The sequence below is a fragment of the Pelodiscus sinensis genome, chromosome 8 (assembly GCF_049634645.1).
Source record: "Pelodiscus sinensis isolate JC-2024 chromosome 8, ASM4963464v1, whole genome shotgun sequence".
NCBI lineage: Eukaryota > Metazoa > Chordata > Testudines > Trionychidae > Pelodiscus > Pelodiscus sinensis.
Genome location: NC_134718.1, coordinates 72,600,490 through 72,616,674, shown reverse-complemented (window position 1 = coordinate 72,616,674; position 16,185 = coordinate 72,600,490). Strand labels below are relative to the sequence as shown.

At 47.6% G+C, this 16,185-nt stretch overlaps 1 protein-coding gene and 1 long non-coding RNA gene across 4 annotated transcripts in view; one reads left to right on the top strand and one right to left on the bottom strand.

The window, feature by feature from the left end:
• Positions 1–16,185, top strand: part of WBP1L (WW domain binding protein 1 like) — a 96,506-nt gene that overhangs the window by 29,529 nt on the left and 50,792 nt on the right. The window lies entirely within an intron of this gene.
• LOC106731843 (uncharacterized) lies at positions 2,638–16,146 on the bottom strand. 2 transcript variants are annotated; one of them, XR_001368089.2, is made up of 3 exons: positions 16,059–16,146; positions 15,360–15,484; positions 2,638–2,766 (listed from the first exon to the last, which is right to left on the bottom strand). It is a non-coding gene; the product is annotated as an uncharacterized LOC106731843 (long non-coding RNA). The 2 variants fall into 2 exon arrangements; XR_001368088.3 differs by having other exon boundaries at positions 16,068–16,135.

Below are 16,185 nucleotides of genomic sequence, written 5' to 3'. Positions count from 1 at the left end.
TAGTCCAGCGTAAACTGAGCACTTGGGCAGCCACTAAGAGATTCAGATGCTGCTGAGCTGATGAGCAGAGCACCCACAGCTCGGGTGTTTTGTTTCTCTTGCTGGTACCCTTTGGCACGTGCGCCGAGAGCCATGCCCCTCATCCAGGAGGGTTCTCTCCCAGCTTTAACCTGGTACATGAAGACGAAGCCTAAGTGGCGTAGCTCTTGTGAAATCCTGCTTGTCTCTTGCATCGAGTCACGGTTTGGATGGGACGGTGAGTGTTTAAGCGGAGACGAAAAGTCTCTTGCCTCAGTTTAGAACACTGGGACTGGTTTGTTTGGGGTTTTTATGGTGGCATGTGCCTGTGGAATAAGGAACTCTGGTCTCTCTTAGCTGTGCTGGAGATACAAAGAATTATATTGCACCTTTAAAATCTCTGGAGTCCACTCTTCTTTGGGTTCACTCCTTCGCTGTTTGATGTATTTGCATAAACCCATGGTCTTTGTTTCTAAGGACTCATCTGCCCCTCCTGCTATTCCCAGGTGGTGTAATGACATGTAATTTCAGTGTTTGCTATTTGGAATCAGTACAGGTCAAGGAATTTGGTAATGAAAGAGGGAGCTTTTCACCTCCAGCTTAGCCCTTCCAATCCAGTCTGGGCTGGTAACCGCTATAGGGCTTGCAGAGGTAACACCGTCCACCAAGATTGAGGGCTAACGTCACTTAAAGCCAATGCTTTTTTTTGTGACAGTACGTACCGGGACAGCATACCGGCACCTTTTTGGGGGAGCACTCGCGCCACACCGCTTTCCCCCAGCACAGCCCCCAGCTAACCCTGGGCACATTTGCACCGTGCCAGTATTTTCTAATTAAGGAAGTTTTTCTGCTTTTCTTGGGCCCGGCTTGGCGCCCGCTCAGGACAGGTGGCAATTAAAGGGGCCGTGACCGCATTTCGGCCCTGACCTCCCAAATCCCCCTCTCCCAGGTCTCCTTGGTTACTCCCCAGTGCTGCTTTTTTTTTTCTCAAGAAATTATCAAATTTTTGTCTTTTTTTTTTTTTTTAAACCATCTGGCAACCCTAGTACCAGCACCTTTTTTTGTTTAAAAAAAAAAAAAAAAAAAAAAAGGCACTGCTTAAAGCCATTCTGCTTGCTGTAAAGAGAAATTTGACTTCCGGTGGGGAATAAAGGGCAACTTGGACGGGGCTGAAATAGGGGTCTGCGTGTCATCAAAAGCTAGGGGGACCTGATTTTCCTGTAGGGAAACCAGGACACTGCACGGGGCTCTCCTGAGACATCTACATCCTGAGACCCTCCCTGCCTCTTGTCCTTGCACTCCTGTCTTGAGGGCCCTTCTCTTTCCTGTCCGCTGCCCACGCGGGGCTGGCCTGAGACCCCCCTGTCCTTTGTGCACAGAACCAGCACAACACCCTCTGCCACCCGATGCAAGCCACTCTCCCCAGCCTGCCTTCCTGCCCAGGGCTGGCGCTGCTGCTTGTCCCTCCCCTCCCTTGTTCCTCCGTGCTCTATTGGGTATCGCACCCTGCTTTTTTGGCAACATTGTGCCTTTGTCCTATTTGCTCTTCCCAACTAATTTTCTGCTGGCGAGAGTAGATCCATCCGCTGTGTCCTGCAGGTTGAGTCAGTCCTGTGTGGTAGGCCACAATGGCAGAGGCCTGCTGTGCGTTATTTGTGGCTAACTGGTAGCAATCCAGCCCTGCATGCTTCCTGAGTGTGATTGTCACTCTGTACAGCTCTCATTCCGGTATCCATGTGTCTGCAGAGCTAGGGCCAGCCTGGCGCACACATCCAGGAATGAGGCCCTTTTGCATCCTAAAGTTCTGCAGCGACTGCTCGGCATCCCAGACCTGCATTATGACACATCTCCCCCAGTCAGTGCTTGCTTCTCGGGCCTAGAAACAGCACTTCTCCATCCGCAGCTGCTTTGCGAATGCCACCAGCAACCTTGAATTGGTTTTGGCTATGTCCCTCAGCAAAGCGGCCTGAAAAAAATCCGTCCCGTGGCAGCTGATGATACTGGCAAATTACACATCTGGTTTTTGCAGCTTTCATCAGAGTAGTGCTGAGCTGTGCGGGCTCCATGCTTCTGTCACTGAACAGTATTGCATGAGTTTGAGAGATCCGGGATAAAAACAAGGGTGGGGGGATTACAGCATATGGATTACATTATGGGAGGAAGACCGTTGAATTCTGGGAAATTGATCCTTACCTCCTGGAGGTCCCAGTGTGAGTGAGAGCTATCCCACAACACATTGCGAACACTTCCCAGGAGTAGGGATGTAAAGGGTTACCTGGTTACACGGTGAGTAGTCGCCTTTCTGGCATGCTTACTGGGGCAACCGGTTCACCGGCGCCCAGGCCACAGTTGAGGGGCGAGTCCTGCCCAGCTGGAGTAGCCCTGCAATATGGTGTGGCGGGCAAGCCCAGCCTGGCTGGAGCAGCTCCCAGCCCGTGACATGGTTAACCAGTTTTTTATTTATTCTCTCACTCACTCACTCACTCACACACTCTCTCACACACACTTTAACCAGTTAACATTTTAAATGGGATTTTACATGGCACACTGAGATACATCCTCACAGGGGTTGTTGTGCTGCACTATGGGGAGGTATCGCACTGATGCATGCAACCAAGTGTGCACGCATACAAGTGATGAATTTCGGCAGCTGTAGGCTGGCGTAACTTGCATTGACCAAAGTCTGTCAGTAGACGAGGCCTCAGGCCCCTTTGCTTGTTCAGTCCTCGTCCTGGTTTTCCCACTGTCCTAGAACACAGAGAAAACACAGGCAATTGGATTCAGTTCTCAAACTCTCTGAAGTTTGCTTAGTTCCTTAGGGTTATTCTTTGTCCTAATGACGGGGATGACTTTCTACCAATGTCAGGTTTTCCATGGCGAAGGGAAGCCGATAAACCCCAGGCTTGAAAGGTTGGCATGTTCGAATTGGTGAGTGGCCAAATCTAACAGCAAGGAAAGTTACCGCCTTTACCCAGAATTACTGGAAGTCATAACATTTACATGCAACTACATACCAATTTGTTAATATGTCTAATTCAGCATAAGAATACATAATAGTACATTTGTAGTGCCGGGTATATGAAGATTTTGAAGTGCTTTACAAGCTGTAATGAATTCAGCTGCTTCCACCTCTGAGATATGCAAGTAACTAGAAGACTTACCCAGCATTGCCTGGGTCAGGCCCAGCCTGGAGCGGGTGTGGGGCTGTGCACCTTGGCTACTGGCTTCTCCGCAGGTCTGAGGGGGGCATGCACCCTGGCCTCTGGCTTGTTCCTGTCTTGGGGGCGGGGAGGGTGATGCACCTTTGCCACCAGCTTTGTCCAGGGTACAGGGTGATGCAGAGGCTACCTGCCAGCACTCCCCGGGGCTGGAGGGAGAGAGGCCACTGCCCAAGCCTGGCAGTGCTCCCCAGGCCTGGCCTAAGAAGGGGGGCAGCCACGGGTGGCCACGCAGCAGTTGGCAGCTGCTTCCCTAGTTAAGGCGGGGTGTGGGCTGCTGCTGGCTTGCGGCTTCCCACTGGAATGCTTGCTGCCCTCCATGGTCATTCCACAGTATATCTCCCTGCTACCAGACCCCTCCCTTTCCATTTTATGGGAAACAATCGAATTCCAGGCACATCCCATTGTCCTGGCACAACCAAGCCCTGACTAGGGATGTTGAATATCGGTTAATTGAATGGTTGAGTAACCTCATGAATTTTTATCGGTTAGTCGACTACTCTATGGTGCTCGAAGGCGGGGTTGGCAGACACTGTATCAGAGGCAGCAGCCCCTGTCTAAGTGGGAGGTCTGAGCTCCTGGACCTGGCATGAGCCCGAACTGAGCTGGGCTGCCTGCCTGGCTCCTAATACACTTTAAATGCAGACCAGCAGCAGGGGGTAGATCCCAGACCCGGCCTAAACCAGGCTGCTGGCTGGGCTGCTAAACAATTTACTGGCAAGGGTGGGGGAGAGAAATGCGTGTAGTCTATAGCGTTAACCTGTAAACTTTTGCATATTGGTTACTCGGTTAACCAACTACAGTATTACAACCCTAGCCCTGGCCTTGCTTTAAGTTAGGATAAAAGGAAGCTGCATGTGGTCCTGCCTTTTATTGTTTAGGAGTTGTTCTCGGACAATCAGACTCCCAGGCAGACACACAGCTATCCCCATTCTGCTAACTGAGAAATAGGAAAGCAGTGACTTGGCCCCAGTTAGTCTGCTGTGAAACTGAGACTAGGACTCAGCTCGCTCGACTCCATGTTCTTTTCTCTGGAGACCAGCCTTCGTTTTAAGAAGAGAGAGATTTGTGCAAAATCCTTTTCCAACCCGCTTTACCCTAGAGAATAAAAAGGGGACCGACAACGGTAATACAGTATCAGTAGAAAACAGCGTGATGCTTCTGGGGTGTTCCTGTGACCCGTGTGACTGAGCCAGACGTACTGAGCACAAATGGAACTACTTCCCCTGTAGGCTTCATTTAAAATGCCTGTGATGATCTATTCGTGGGTTGGGTTAGTCACCCAAATAGAGGGAAGGGATTTCAAGGTGATTCCCGCTAAGGATGTCAAGGACTAGTCTGTCTGAGAGGCAAAAGCTTATCAGATAGTCGAGTCGACTAGTCGCTCCTCCCCTCCCCATGCTGCCTCTATCAGATAGAAGCAGCAAAGCGGGGCGGGGAAGGGGACGCCAGGGTTATGGGTGTGCAGGGGTGATGTTGCGACCCAGGTCCGGCTGAAGGAGATTAGAAGGAGGGTAGCAGAGATAATAGGCTTTGGAAGAAAGAGAGTATCTGTGTCCTTGGTAACTCTTGTGCAGACAGTCTAAAATATCTGCTTTATTGAGGAGTGGAAGGTGGTTTAGGGTGGAAAATGCACCTTGCCCGCCTCCAAGAACAGTCATAACACTTCTGCGGAGGCTATTCTCTGCTTTTCTAGGTTCCTTGCTTCTTATCCTCTCCCTCCATGGGGCGGAGAGGGAGGCATGTTTCTCCATATCATTTACAAAACCCTGACGTTCCTTTCAGTTGACCTCCCAATTCTGCCTTAATTTTGCCATTCTCCAGTTACCCACGACAGCCAGTTCTTCAGGCCCTGGAGGACTGGACAGGACAGGACTCCCTTTGGGGCCAGTTAAAACTTCTTAACACCTTAAGAGGTTACTGAGTAATATTGAGGCACTTCCTTAACCAGCCCCTCCTCCTTACAGGTGGGTTAAGTGCGCTGCTTTTGTGTCTGCTTCTGGCTCTGGTTGGCCTAGTGGAGAATTTGGGAATCTTGTCTTTCTCTGAGCATTTGTATCATGCAGGAGCTAAATAGAATTGAATGAACACAGGCGGCGCTAACGTGCACGTGGGTAGAAGACATTGCTCCTTTATACTCAAGAAACTTTTTTTTAACTTTTCAGTTGACATCTCTTTAAATCTGACTGTAAAGCTCATGAATTTCATTCCCGCGTTCCTCCTCCCCACATCGCTTCTGATGTGGTTGTACTGCCAAATAAAGGATATTAATGAAGTCCCTATTTTTGGTGTTCCATAATTTGGTCTTAAAAATTCTCTAGGCTAACATGTGGCAAACAGTGTCTCAGTATGGAAGAAGTTTGGAGGAGGTGGGGAATCAGCTTGGTTCAAAATTACATACATCTCTTTCTACTTGAGTTTTTGACAGTTGCTGTATTTATAATTCTGGAAATGCGTTTTTCTATTTTGAAAAAGTTAAAAGGCTGAAATAGAGGCTTTGTAACATCAAAGAGGGAGTGAACTTTTTTATGTTTTCGAGTCCAAGCATTAACTCCACAGGCTGTAATGCTCATCTTTTTAAATGTGAAGTGGAAAACATACAGGATATGTAACCTGGGCAAAATAACATCGCTTTGGGAACCTGAACTCTTCAGTTTTTAACTGCTCTGCCTCAAGCTTGCATTGTTAAGGTAGCTAAGTTAAAATTGATACGAATGTAATTTTATTTCCAGTCTGTGTAAAGTGGATGAGTTAATATTGCAATTCAAACCTGAATCTTTTCACTTCTGGACTTTCTACATTTAAAATTTTAATATTGCAGCAAAGTCTTTTGTGCTAATATTTCATTTTCCTTGCCCACAATACTACTGATAATGCAGCATTTAAGTTGAGAAAACCATACAGTCAAGTCAAACAATGCAGAACTGAGAGTTTGTGATTCATCTTTGGCTGTGTCCTATGAACAAATGTCTCCAGGTAGTGGCCTTTTCTATCGTTGTACTAGCCAAATGATAAACTAGACTATATTAAACAACTTTACTAAACACACATACTGGGCCAGATTCTTGTTTTACTGGAGTCGGTCTAGCATAATTAATTGTAGTCTTTGGAATTAGCCTAAAATGAGAGAGATCAGATTTGATCCTCTACACACATGGTATTCCACTCCCATTAGGGTGATCAGCGAGTATTCTGATTAATTTGCAGATTAGTATTTGCTAACTTGAAAAGTGAAATATTACTATCTAAAACTTTGCTGCTTGTGCATTTCATATTTGTGGTCATATTATAATGAAGATCAAAACTTTTATGAAACAAAAAAGTAAGGTAACATTTTCAGTTTAAAACTTATTGGAAATTTTCTAAGTGACTTATCTTCAATAGTCTTCATAAAGAAACTATTAAAACAATTCGTTCCAGTATGTGTGAGCAAAAAATTGGGATTGAAATTTATGGGAAAAGTAGCTGGTTGGCATATCTTTCTTCTGGGAGTTCAAGTAAAACTAAGTACCTGTGATGGCCATTGGTTATCAGTAGAGATATAAATTTATTATTCTCAAGTAATTTTTCTAACCCAAATTTAGTAAACCTATCTTGCCCCACTCAAGAATGCCCTTAAGTCCAGCACTGTTAGGAAGAGGCATAGTAGGGGGAAAAAATCTCTTCCTTTGCTTCTAAACTACTTGGTAAAGAAAAGAGAAGTGGTTTTATTCCTGTTTCGCCTTGAGAGACAGGAAAAAGCTCAAGACCCATCCTGGATTGCTTACCTGGTAAAAGTTCCAACTCTCTCTGGGTACGTCTACACTACAGCGCTAGTTCGAACTAACTTAGTTCGAATTAGTTAATTCGAACTAAGCTAGTTCGAACTAACGCATCTAGAACTAAAAACTAGTTCGAACTAGCGTTTTGCTAGTTCGAACTAGTAAGTCCACATTGAGTGGACTCTGAACAGGGCTTAATGATGGCCGGAAGCAGTGCCGGCAGGGCATAAAAGGAGGACTTAGAGCATGGAGATACTGTCTCAGGCTAGCCGAGGGCTGCGCTTAAAGGGTCCCGACCCCCACCCCGGACACACAGTTCTAAGGGGTGCCCCGCTTGCAAAGAAGTTCTGGCTTGGAGTGCCCTGAGTGCCCACACTGGGCACATCACACTACTCGGCCATCAGCCCGGCTGCACTTGCCGCAGGCTGCCATCTGGGGAGAGGGAGTAATTGGGGGGCTGCAGGAGAGCTTCCACCCCCAGAAGCCCGCAGAGCCAGCCCAGTCCTCCCCATCGGGGGCTCGTACCCCATTCCTCCCTCACCTCCTTCCACTTGCCCTTCCCTAGCCCCCCTTCTTATTGATGTACAAAATAAAGATAACGTTTCTTCCAACATTGACTCTGTCTTTATTGAAAAAAACTGGGGGAGACTGGGAAAAGGAGGTGGGAGAGGGGAAGAGAAAGGCTGGGAGAGGGGAGGGCAACTAACATGATCAGGGGTTGGGAACAGGTCCCAGATGAAGAGAGGCTACAGAGACTGGGACTGTTCATCTTAGAAAAGAGGAGACGGAGGGGGGACAGGATAGAGGTCTCTAAAAGCAGGGGTTGGGTGGAGAGGGTGCATTCAGAAAAGTTCTTCATGAGTTCCCATAAAGAAGGACTAGAGGACACCAAAGGAAAGGACTGGGTAGCAGGCTTGAAACTAGTAAGAGAAAGTTGTTCTTCTTGACAAAGCAAATAGTTAACCTGTGGAACTCCTTGCTGCAGGAGGCTGTGAAGGCTAGAACTAGAACAGAGTTGAAAGGGAAGTGAGATCAAGTGATGGAGGTTGGGTCCATGGAGTCCTATTAGCCAGAGGGTAGGAGTGGTGTCCCTGCCCAAAGTTTGTGGAAGGCTGGAGAGGGATGGCACGAGACAAATGGCTTGGTCATTGTCTTCGGTCCATCCCCTCCAGGGTCCCTAGGGTTGGCCGCTGTTGGCAGACAGGCTACTGGGCTAGATGGACCTTTGGTCTGACCCAGGACGGCCATTGTAAGCTCAGGGCTCAGTGTCGGGGGTCTCAGTGGACCCCCTTGATTTTCATGCACACCTGGTCCTGGGTGGCCAGGCTGGCAGCTCTCCTGCCCTAGACGGCCACTTTCCTGTGCCTAGTGCGGAGATCGTGGACGAGGTCCACGATGTCCGCACTAGCCCAGGAAGGTGCCCGCCTCTTGCGGTCCAGGGCAAGCTCCCGGGAGCCGCCAGCCTGGTCCCGGCAAGAGGGGGTGGGCTGGGGGGCATCGGGTGGCTGGCTCTGTGCCGTGCCAGGTGCAGGGTCTGCTAGCTGGGTGCTGGCAGGCTTGCACCTGGCACGGGCACCGTAGCCAGCCCGTGCCCCTTTAAGGGGTCCGGGGCCGGGAGGGGGGCATAGAGTTTCCCTGGTGTTGGCCAGAGTGGCCACCAGGGAAACCTGGGGAGGGCTAGCCTCCCACTAGTTCGAACTAAAGGGCTACACAGCCCTTAGTTCGAACTAGCTAGTTCGAACTAGGCGTTAGTCCTCGTAAAATGAGGTTTTCCTAGTTCGAACTAAGCGCTCCGCTAGTTCGATTCAAATTCGAACTAGCGAAGCGCTAGTGTAGCGCATAGGAAAGTTAGTTCGAACTAACGTCCGTTAGTTCGAACTAACTTTCTAGTGTAGACATACCCTCTGGGAACATGTCTGTGTGCAGCGACGGTGATGGCTGGTTCTCTGCTCCAGGAGTGGCAGACATTAATTTGCATGTGAAGATGGACCTGGAGAAGTGCCTTGTGATTGTGCTATTGCTTTCTGGACTGACGCTGGCACTGCATGTATTTACTAATCCCTTGGTGATCATAATGGTGTATCCACATGGGGCGTGCATTGTCTCCCTATTTGGACAGTTGACTCATCAAAAGCAGCACTTTGAAATGGATCAACGCAGCCCCACCACTAGTTTGCCCCTTAGAAATAATTGTCTTTCCTTAGATTCTTCCTTTCCCTGCAAGGACCAGAACATAATGGATCTGGGAAAATGACTCTCTCAGGACCAGGAGGTTTCAGTGAGACCTATATTGCCAGTGTTGGACCTTGTGGCTATAATAATGTGGCTATAGTACCAGGGGAATGTGTTAATTTCTCCAGGGATGCGTTCAGATGAATGTCTGGAGATGGGGGCGGCACTGCATGCCTTGTAGGCTTTTGGAGCTTTGGTGTCCCAGAAGGGAGTGCTAGCGCTAGTTGTAGGAAATTGGGCTGCTGTGTTCGACATGTATAAGAAAGGAACAGGACTGTGCTTCCCGTTGCCTGGCTTGAAGAGAGAATGTTGCAGGCAGGCTCTGCTGATCAGTATTAGACAGCGGTGGGTAGTTAGGATATGCATGATGACGGTGCAGATCCTTACGGTGTTTGTGTGAGAGATGTATTTACCTCTCCTCCAAGGAGAAAATGTATCTTCTGGAGAAGACACTAAGTGCGATGCTGACAGTGGACCAATTTTCCATTCTTCGGTTAAAGGGGCAGGAGTTCACATGTATCTTTCTCCAGCTGCCTTTGTGAAGATGCTGGCTCAGTCTCTGCTCCTGCGGGTCATTGGTCAGCCCGCATAACCTCCCCTGCTGTTGCTCTGCATTACAAAGGGCTGGGCAGCTGGCATCTTCATGCGCCGGCTCACCTGTCGCTTGTAATGTAGAGCGGCAGCGGGGGAGGTTATGCTGGGACCCGCAAGCCAGACTGAACGCTGTAATGGCGATCCTTATTGACTACTGGATTAGGAAAGTAACCACATTTTAACACCCTTACATTGGATCCAAATTCTGCTCAGATAGGTGCACATCTTGCACTGCAGTGTCTGAGCAAGTGGGATGAATTTTAGGATATAATTTGGTCCTTCCAAGAAAATGCCTGGAAACACAAGGGACTGTCAGTGTTCTAAGTAGGGACACATACATACTTGGTTAAGAACATAAGAATGACCACAGTGGGTCAGATCAATGGTCCATCTAGTCCAGTATCCTGTCTGCCGACCGTGGCCAATGCCAGATGCTTCGAAGGGAATGACTAGAACAGAGCGAACATCAAGTGATCCATTTCTTGTTGTCCATTCCCAGCATCCAGCAGTCAGAGGCCTAGGAACCCCGAGAGCATAGTGTTGCCAAAGATTTCAGTGAAGGGAATCCTATCCGTCATGTTGCCAACCCAGTATCGATGCCACCTTCAGCAAAATGATCATAGAGATTAGGGCAGCTTGGTCCATTCACTGCCTCCTGTGTTTTGCTCCCATTGCAGTAAGATCACTGGGCTTTCTCCACCTTCAGTAGCCTGGGGCTACATCTAGACTACAGGCTTCTTTCAGAAGAAGCTTTTTTCAGAAGAGATCTTCCAAAAAAACTTCTTCTGAAAGAGACGTCCTCACCACAAAAGTGCATCGAAAAAGCAATCTGTTTTTTCAGAAGAGAGCGTCCACACTGAATAGACACTCTCTCGCATGTAAGCTGTGATTGCTATGGATGGAATGGCCACCAGAGCACCCGTGCTTTTTCCTCTTTCCTCTTCTTCTGAAAGAACTCCCTCTTCCCCGTCTACACACGCCTTTTTGCGAAAGGCTTCTTCCTCGTAGAATGAGGATTACCAGTGCCGGAAAAACCCCTCTGTTCTTTCGATTTTCTTGCGGAAGAATGCAATTGCAGTGCAGACGTTCCTCAAGTTTTGTCAGAAAAATGGCCGTTTTTCCAACAATACTCTGTAGTGTAGACATACCCCCAGAGAGAGAATGAACTCTAATAAAACAGAGTAGTCAGCAAAGGAAGGTGAAACCTATTCACATATACTAATGAAGGAAGTTTTCCTAGTGAGCCCTTTCCTTTTAGATAAAAAGCGCACTTGCAAGTTAATCCTAGAACTCTTCAGTGTATAAAATGAGTGTTACCCAACAAACCGAGCATAGCTTCTCCAAGTAGTGATGCAGAGGGGGTTGGGAGCTGCAGAACCAGTAGCCTGCTGGGATGCTGCTTGTAACAAAATACAGAGATGGGAATATTTGGGCAACTTGTGCCGCTGCTTTAAATGGGTCATTGTCAGGATTGCTGGGCGTATAAATAACGCTGCTTACCTCTTGCATAGCACCCTTCGCTGTAGGTCTTGGAGTGTTTTACAGAAGGAGGGTACCGTTCTTCCCATGTGTCTTATTTCCCCAAAGAAGTGAAGCTTCTTGTGGCTCAGTGGAAAAACCAGGCACAGAACCCAGGTCTCTTGCTTTCTGGCCCTGTGTCCTATGCACTGGCTCTAACTTTCTCCAGCTGTGTGTACACATCTAAATCTGGCTGCTGACCTGTACCATTCATGGGCCCAAGCGGGTTTATGTAACAGAGCACATTTGGAGGCTGTTTTCCATATGCCGACTACTTTCGGTAATCTCTGTAGTTTGAATGAGCTGCTTGTGTATTAACCAGCAGAGAAGATGAACTTTGAATGGCAGCTTTTGTTTGGGTAAACGAATAGATTTTCTGAGTCTAGGGGACAGCTGAGGGGAGGGAGGAGGTGCATAGCGGGGAAAGGAAGATGTCTCATTTGACTTTTTTGGGGTAGGCTTTAAGGCAGGAGAGGGCACACTTTTTTTTTTGCAGGGGGTGGGGCCACAATGAATTTTGGTACTGGTCATGGGCCAGCTCTAATCTCAGAAGGGGTGAAGTCTGGGGACTGGCCTCCCTCCAGATTTGTTTGGGTCCAGAGGCTTTGAAGTAAAAATAGAGCAAAGGGCTCAGGGCTTCTGGCCCCACTATTTCCTCATAGCCACAGCAACGTGGATGCCTGCCAGGCAATTTAAAAGGTTTGTGGCTCCAGCCCCTTCTGGGGTAGCACCACGACCGTGAGCCAGAAGCCATTTAAATAGAATCTGTTGCCTGAACCACCACCTGAAAATTCGGTGGCTTGGGCAACAGGGTATAAATAGAAAGCAGCCAGATGCAGTCCGCGAGCCTGCTCAAAGTGTTAGGCGGGCTGGATCTGGCCCCCGGGTCGCATCTTGCCCAGACCTGGCTTAAGGATTCAGTAGGTACAAACATATTTTCTTTCCCCATCCTCCAAATAGCATGTTGCCTTCCTCTTCTGCTACTGAACTGACTTAGAATGTCTTATAGAATAATTCATGTTTGTCTTCCACATGTCCTACAAATTGTGTCCTGCAGGGCTTTGCACAGTTGCATACTGGGCATCATGCAAGAAATGGTGTCTTTTACTCAGACATAGTTGGATTAAACTAAAGCAGTGTTTTTTAAACTTTTTAAGACCAAGGAACACCAAACAATATTTTTTTGAGGAACACCAAGGATTTTTTGTTGACTCCACCCCCCTAAAAAAAGGGGGGGGAGGGCAAGGGGGACAGTTATTGAGGGGGGGGGAAGGGTCAGGGGAAAGTTGGGCCAAAAAAAAGATAAAAAGGTCACCTGCCCCTTTAAGGGTGGCCATTTTGAATTCTGTTGTTCTCCCCGGTATACCTCCGACTGCCTCGTGGCACACCGGTATGCTGCGGAACACGGTTTAAGAAACACTGAACTAAAGCATTCAGCTGCAAGGCCAGTAATGAATCAGTAGATAAATCACAAGGCAGAGAAACAAGAGAAAAGAATTTAAGAGTTAGAATCGGAGGGTGGATCATGTTCTGTTCAACTTGATGGTTAATTATAGTTCTGCACAGTGAGTTGAGCTACTGTGGGAATCCAACCTTTCAGGACTAGAAGGAAGTAGGAAAGCTGTGTAGGTATTCAGTCCTGTGAAGAGAGTGCCTCATTTTCTAGGTGTCCTTCTGACTGACAACAAGCCCCGAGCTTGGTGGGACTAGGGAGCTGCTGTCCAGTCACCCTTTGCACCACCAATAACCTTGGTTAGATTTGGAGGGAAATACATCCAGCAGCCGCTACTAGAAAGAAAGGGCTTGCCCATTCTTTAGGAAGGGAGGGGAGCCGTGGGGTATTTCTCATATTCCCGGCTTTTGCAAAAATATGAGCCAGAGTAGAAACAAGGAATATACTAAATGTGACATTCGCTGTAAGATCTTGACATGTTTCTCACTGTTTCCTGTACGCAGTTCTGCTAAATCAGTCCAGATCTGTACTTGCAACAACACTCGCGTCAGTTCCTCACTCCTGCCTAATTTGTAATAGATGTTCTAACCTTTCAAAACGGAGCAGCTCAGAGTTTGGAAAAACAGATCACATTTCTTCTCCCAAGTATTCCAAGGTATCATACGTACATTATAGGAAATGATACACAGGCCATTTGGAAAACTTTTAAAATAAGTGTATATTTAAGGCTGAGCTTTCTGGACGTATTTTTCCCTGGTGTTTTGTATTTAAAAACAAAATCACTGTAATGGAGAATGGAAGTTAAGCCTGGATTGCTCTGTTTCTATGAGTCAGACTTTTGTACAGTCATTTAGAAGTGCAGTGTGTTAAAAGTACATGTGTTCAGAAACTGCTGTTCTTTTGAATACCTGGCCTTGAGCTCTCCTGGTCATGGAAATTGTTGTTTCCGTTTACTCTTTTACACTTTGCTTCGGTTCTTTGAAGAGCTTCTCTTTTCAGAACCTGCTCTGTACTGGTCAGGGAATGCTAATTTTTTGCGGAGGTGCTCTCCTCACAATTGATGCAGGAGCTCTGTCAGTATTTCTGGTTTCCTACAGCCGCCTAGTTGCACAGGTGTTTGGTTTCTTCTTCTTATGGCAAGAGAAAGCTCAGAGAACCTTAGGGGCTAGGTAGCCCAACAGATGACCTGGCTAGTTTGATTTGATGGTGTCACCTGAGCCTTTCTCAGCATTTGTCTCTGAGCTGTAACACAACCCTTCCTGTTTGAGACACCCAGGACTGGAATAATGGCAGGTGGGAAAAGTCCAGATGGGGAGCGGTGTCCAGGAGAGGAGGGTATTTCAGGGTGGATTAAGTTGTGATATGTTAGTTAAAGCTCTTCAAGGAGCTTTTACTATGCTTAGCTCTAGCCTGTGCTGTTTTACACCTTGAAAACAACACTGTGAAGAGTAACACAAAGCGCGATGGTGCTGTGGAAGAGGCAGTTACTGGGAGATGACGCACATACAAAGTAGCCAGCAGCAAGTCACAATTTTCAGTTTTCTTCCAAGTATCCCGCGTGCAGAATTGATACTTGGCTAGAAACAAATTCCTGCTGAGTCTCCGGGCCAGTACAAAAGGAAGGAGAGCCTCCCTCTTTCTTGTAAAAGTGAATGGTAAGAACAAACCTTAACCATTCTTTTCTGGATTTCCTGCTGCTTTGCTAAATGTGCAGATAGCGTATCAAATTGTCCAGCCTAGAGGAGACGGAGGCACTTCAGAGGGACCTCAGCTAAGCGAGCGAGCAATACAATGGCACATGCAATTCAGTGTTGATAAATGTAAAGTAACGGACACTGGAAGGAATTAAAGTACTTTATGGGAATCTAAATTAATTGGGTCTGCTCCGGACCATCACTGTGGAATAGCGATGTTAAAATTAGATTAATCGAATAGTTGATGGAGGTGCTTCCGCTTTGAAATGTGGCAAAAACCCGCCCGGCTGTTGCACGGTGTTCTGCCTTTGAAATGTACAAGAGCCCAAGCGGGTACTCTTGTACGTTTCATAAACTGAAAGCCATGTGGAGCCCAGGGCCAATGGGCACTGGCCCCATGCTCCATGCCGCGCTTCCTCTTTGAAATCTACAAGAGCTCCAGCGGGGGCTCTTGTACATTTCAAAGATTGAAACTTCATGTGGATCCCGGGGGCAGGAGGGGGACTCTCTGGCCCCAGGCTCCATGCAGTGATTCTGCTTTGAAATTTACAAGAGCCCCAATGGGGACTCTTGTACATTTCAAAGGTGGAACTCCGCTGCTGCGCCCTGCCCCCTCCCACGGAGCCGGAGCTGGGGGGAACCAGCTTTTAAGCCAGCTCCCCCCAGCACCCTCATCTCTTCTCCCCCTTGCTGCCTCTTTCTGATAGAGGGGGAAACAACTAGTCAATTAGTCGCTTACATCCCTACTGTGGACAGTTCAGTGAGGATCTCTGAGGTCAGACGAACACAATGTCAGGGTGCGTAACAAGTGCGATGGAGAGGAAAATAGAAAATACTCTTGTGTCATATGAAATCATTGGCACTCCATTACCTGGACTCCTGTGTTCTCCAGCAGTGTGGGTCAGCGTGGCTCCCAGGGTGGCATGTCAGTGCCTCTGAGATGGCATCTTTGTGAGCTGCAGTGTCCATCGCGGCCAAGGGGGCCACTCCATCCTTCTGTGCCAGCACAGAAAAGACTGGCTTTAACCCTCCCTTTTTTCCCATTAATTGCCCCTTCATCTTGCAAGTATCTCGCTGTCGACCTGTTTCAGACACTGTCAAGGCTTATTCCCTAGTCTGGCATGATAAATGCAGAAGTGGGGGCCCATAAAAGTACCCCAAAACCTTAACTTTCCAGGCTTTGGTATAAAACTTCCCCCCAAAATCTTAAAACCTAGATTTTGGGATAAAAATCCACTGCCACCACCCAAGTAATGATAAGAAACCAGGGAAGAGATCACTTGGGAAATCTCAGCCCTAAAGTAAAACCAGGACACACAAAACTTAACCAAAACCAGGTTAATAAAAGTGAGAGAGAGAGAACTTTTATTATCAGCACCATACTCCTGTTACAAGCCTAATGACTAGATGGAAAAGTCACCAATTAATACACTCATGGGGGGACCCCCGCCCCCATGGGCCAAGAGCTTAGTTACAAAGGAGAGGAAAACCCATTTTTAAATGCATAGACATCAGATTCCCATTCCCAAACCATAAAACAATAAACCTAACCGATTTATCTAAACTTTACCTTACTCACAGATAGTGACGAATCTTTTCTTGGAGGGAGACATAGTGTCTGTCCCCCTCAGTAGCTGGAGAGAAACTGCCCAGAGACAAAGGAGGGAAAAACCCCAAAATTCCTTTGTCCCAGTTTG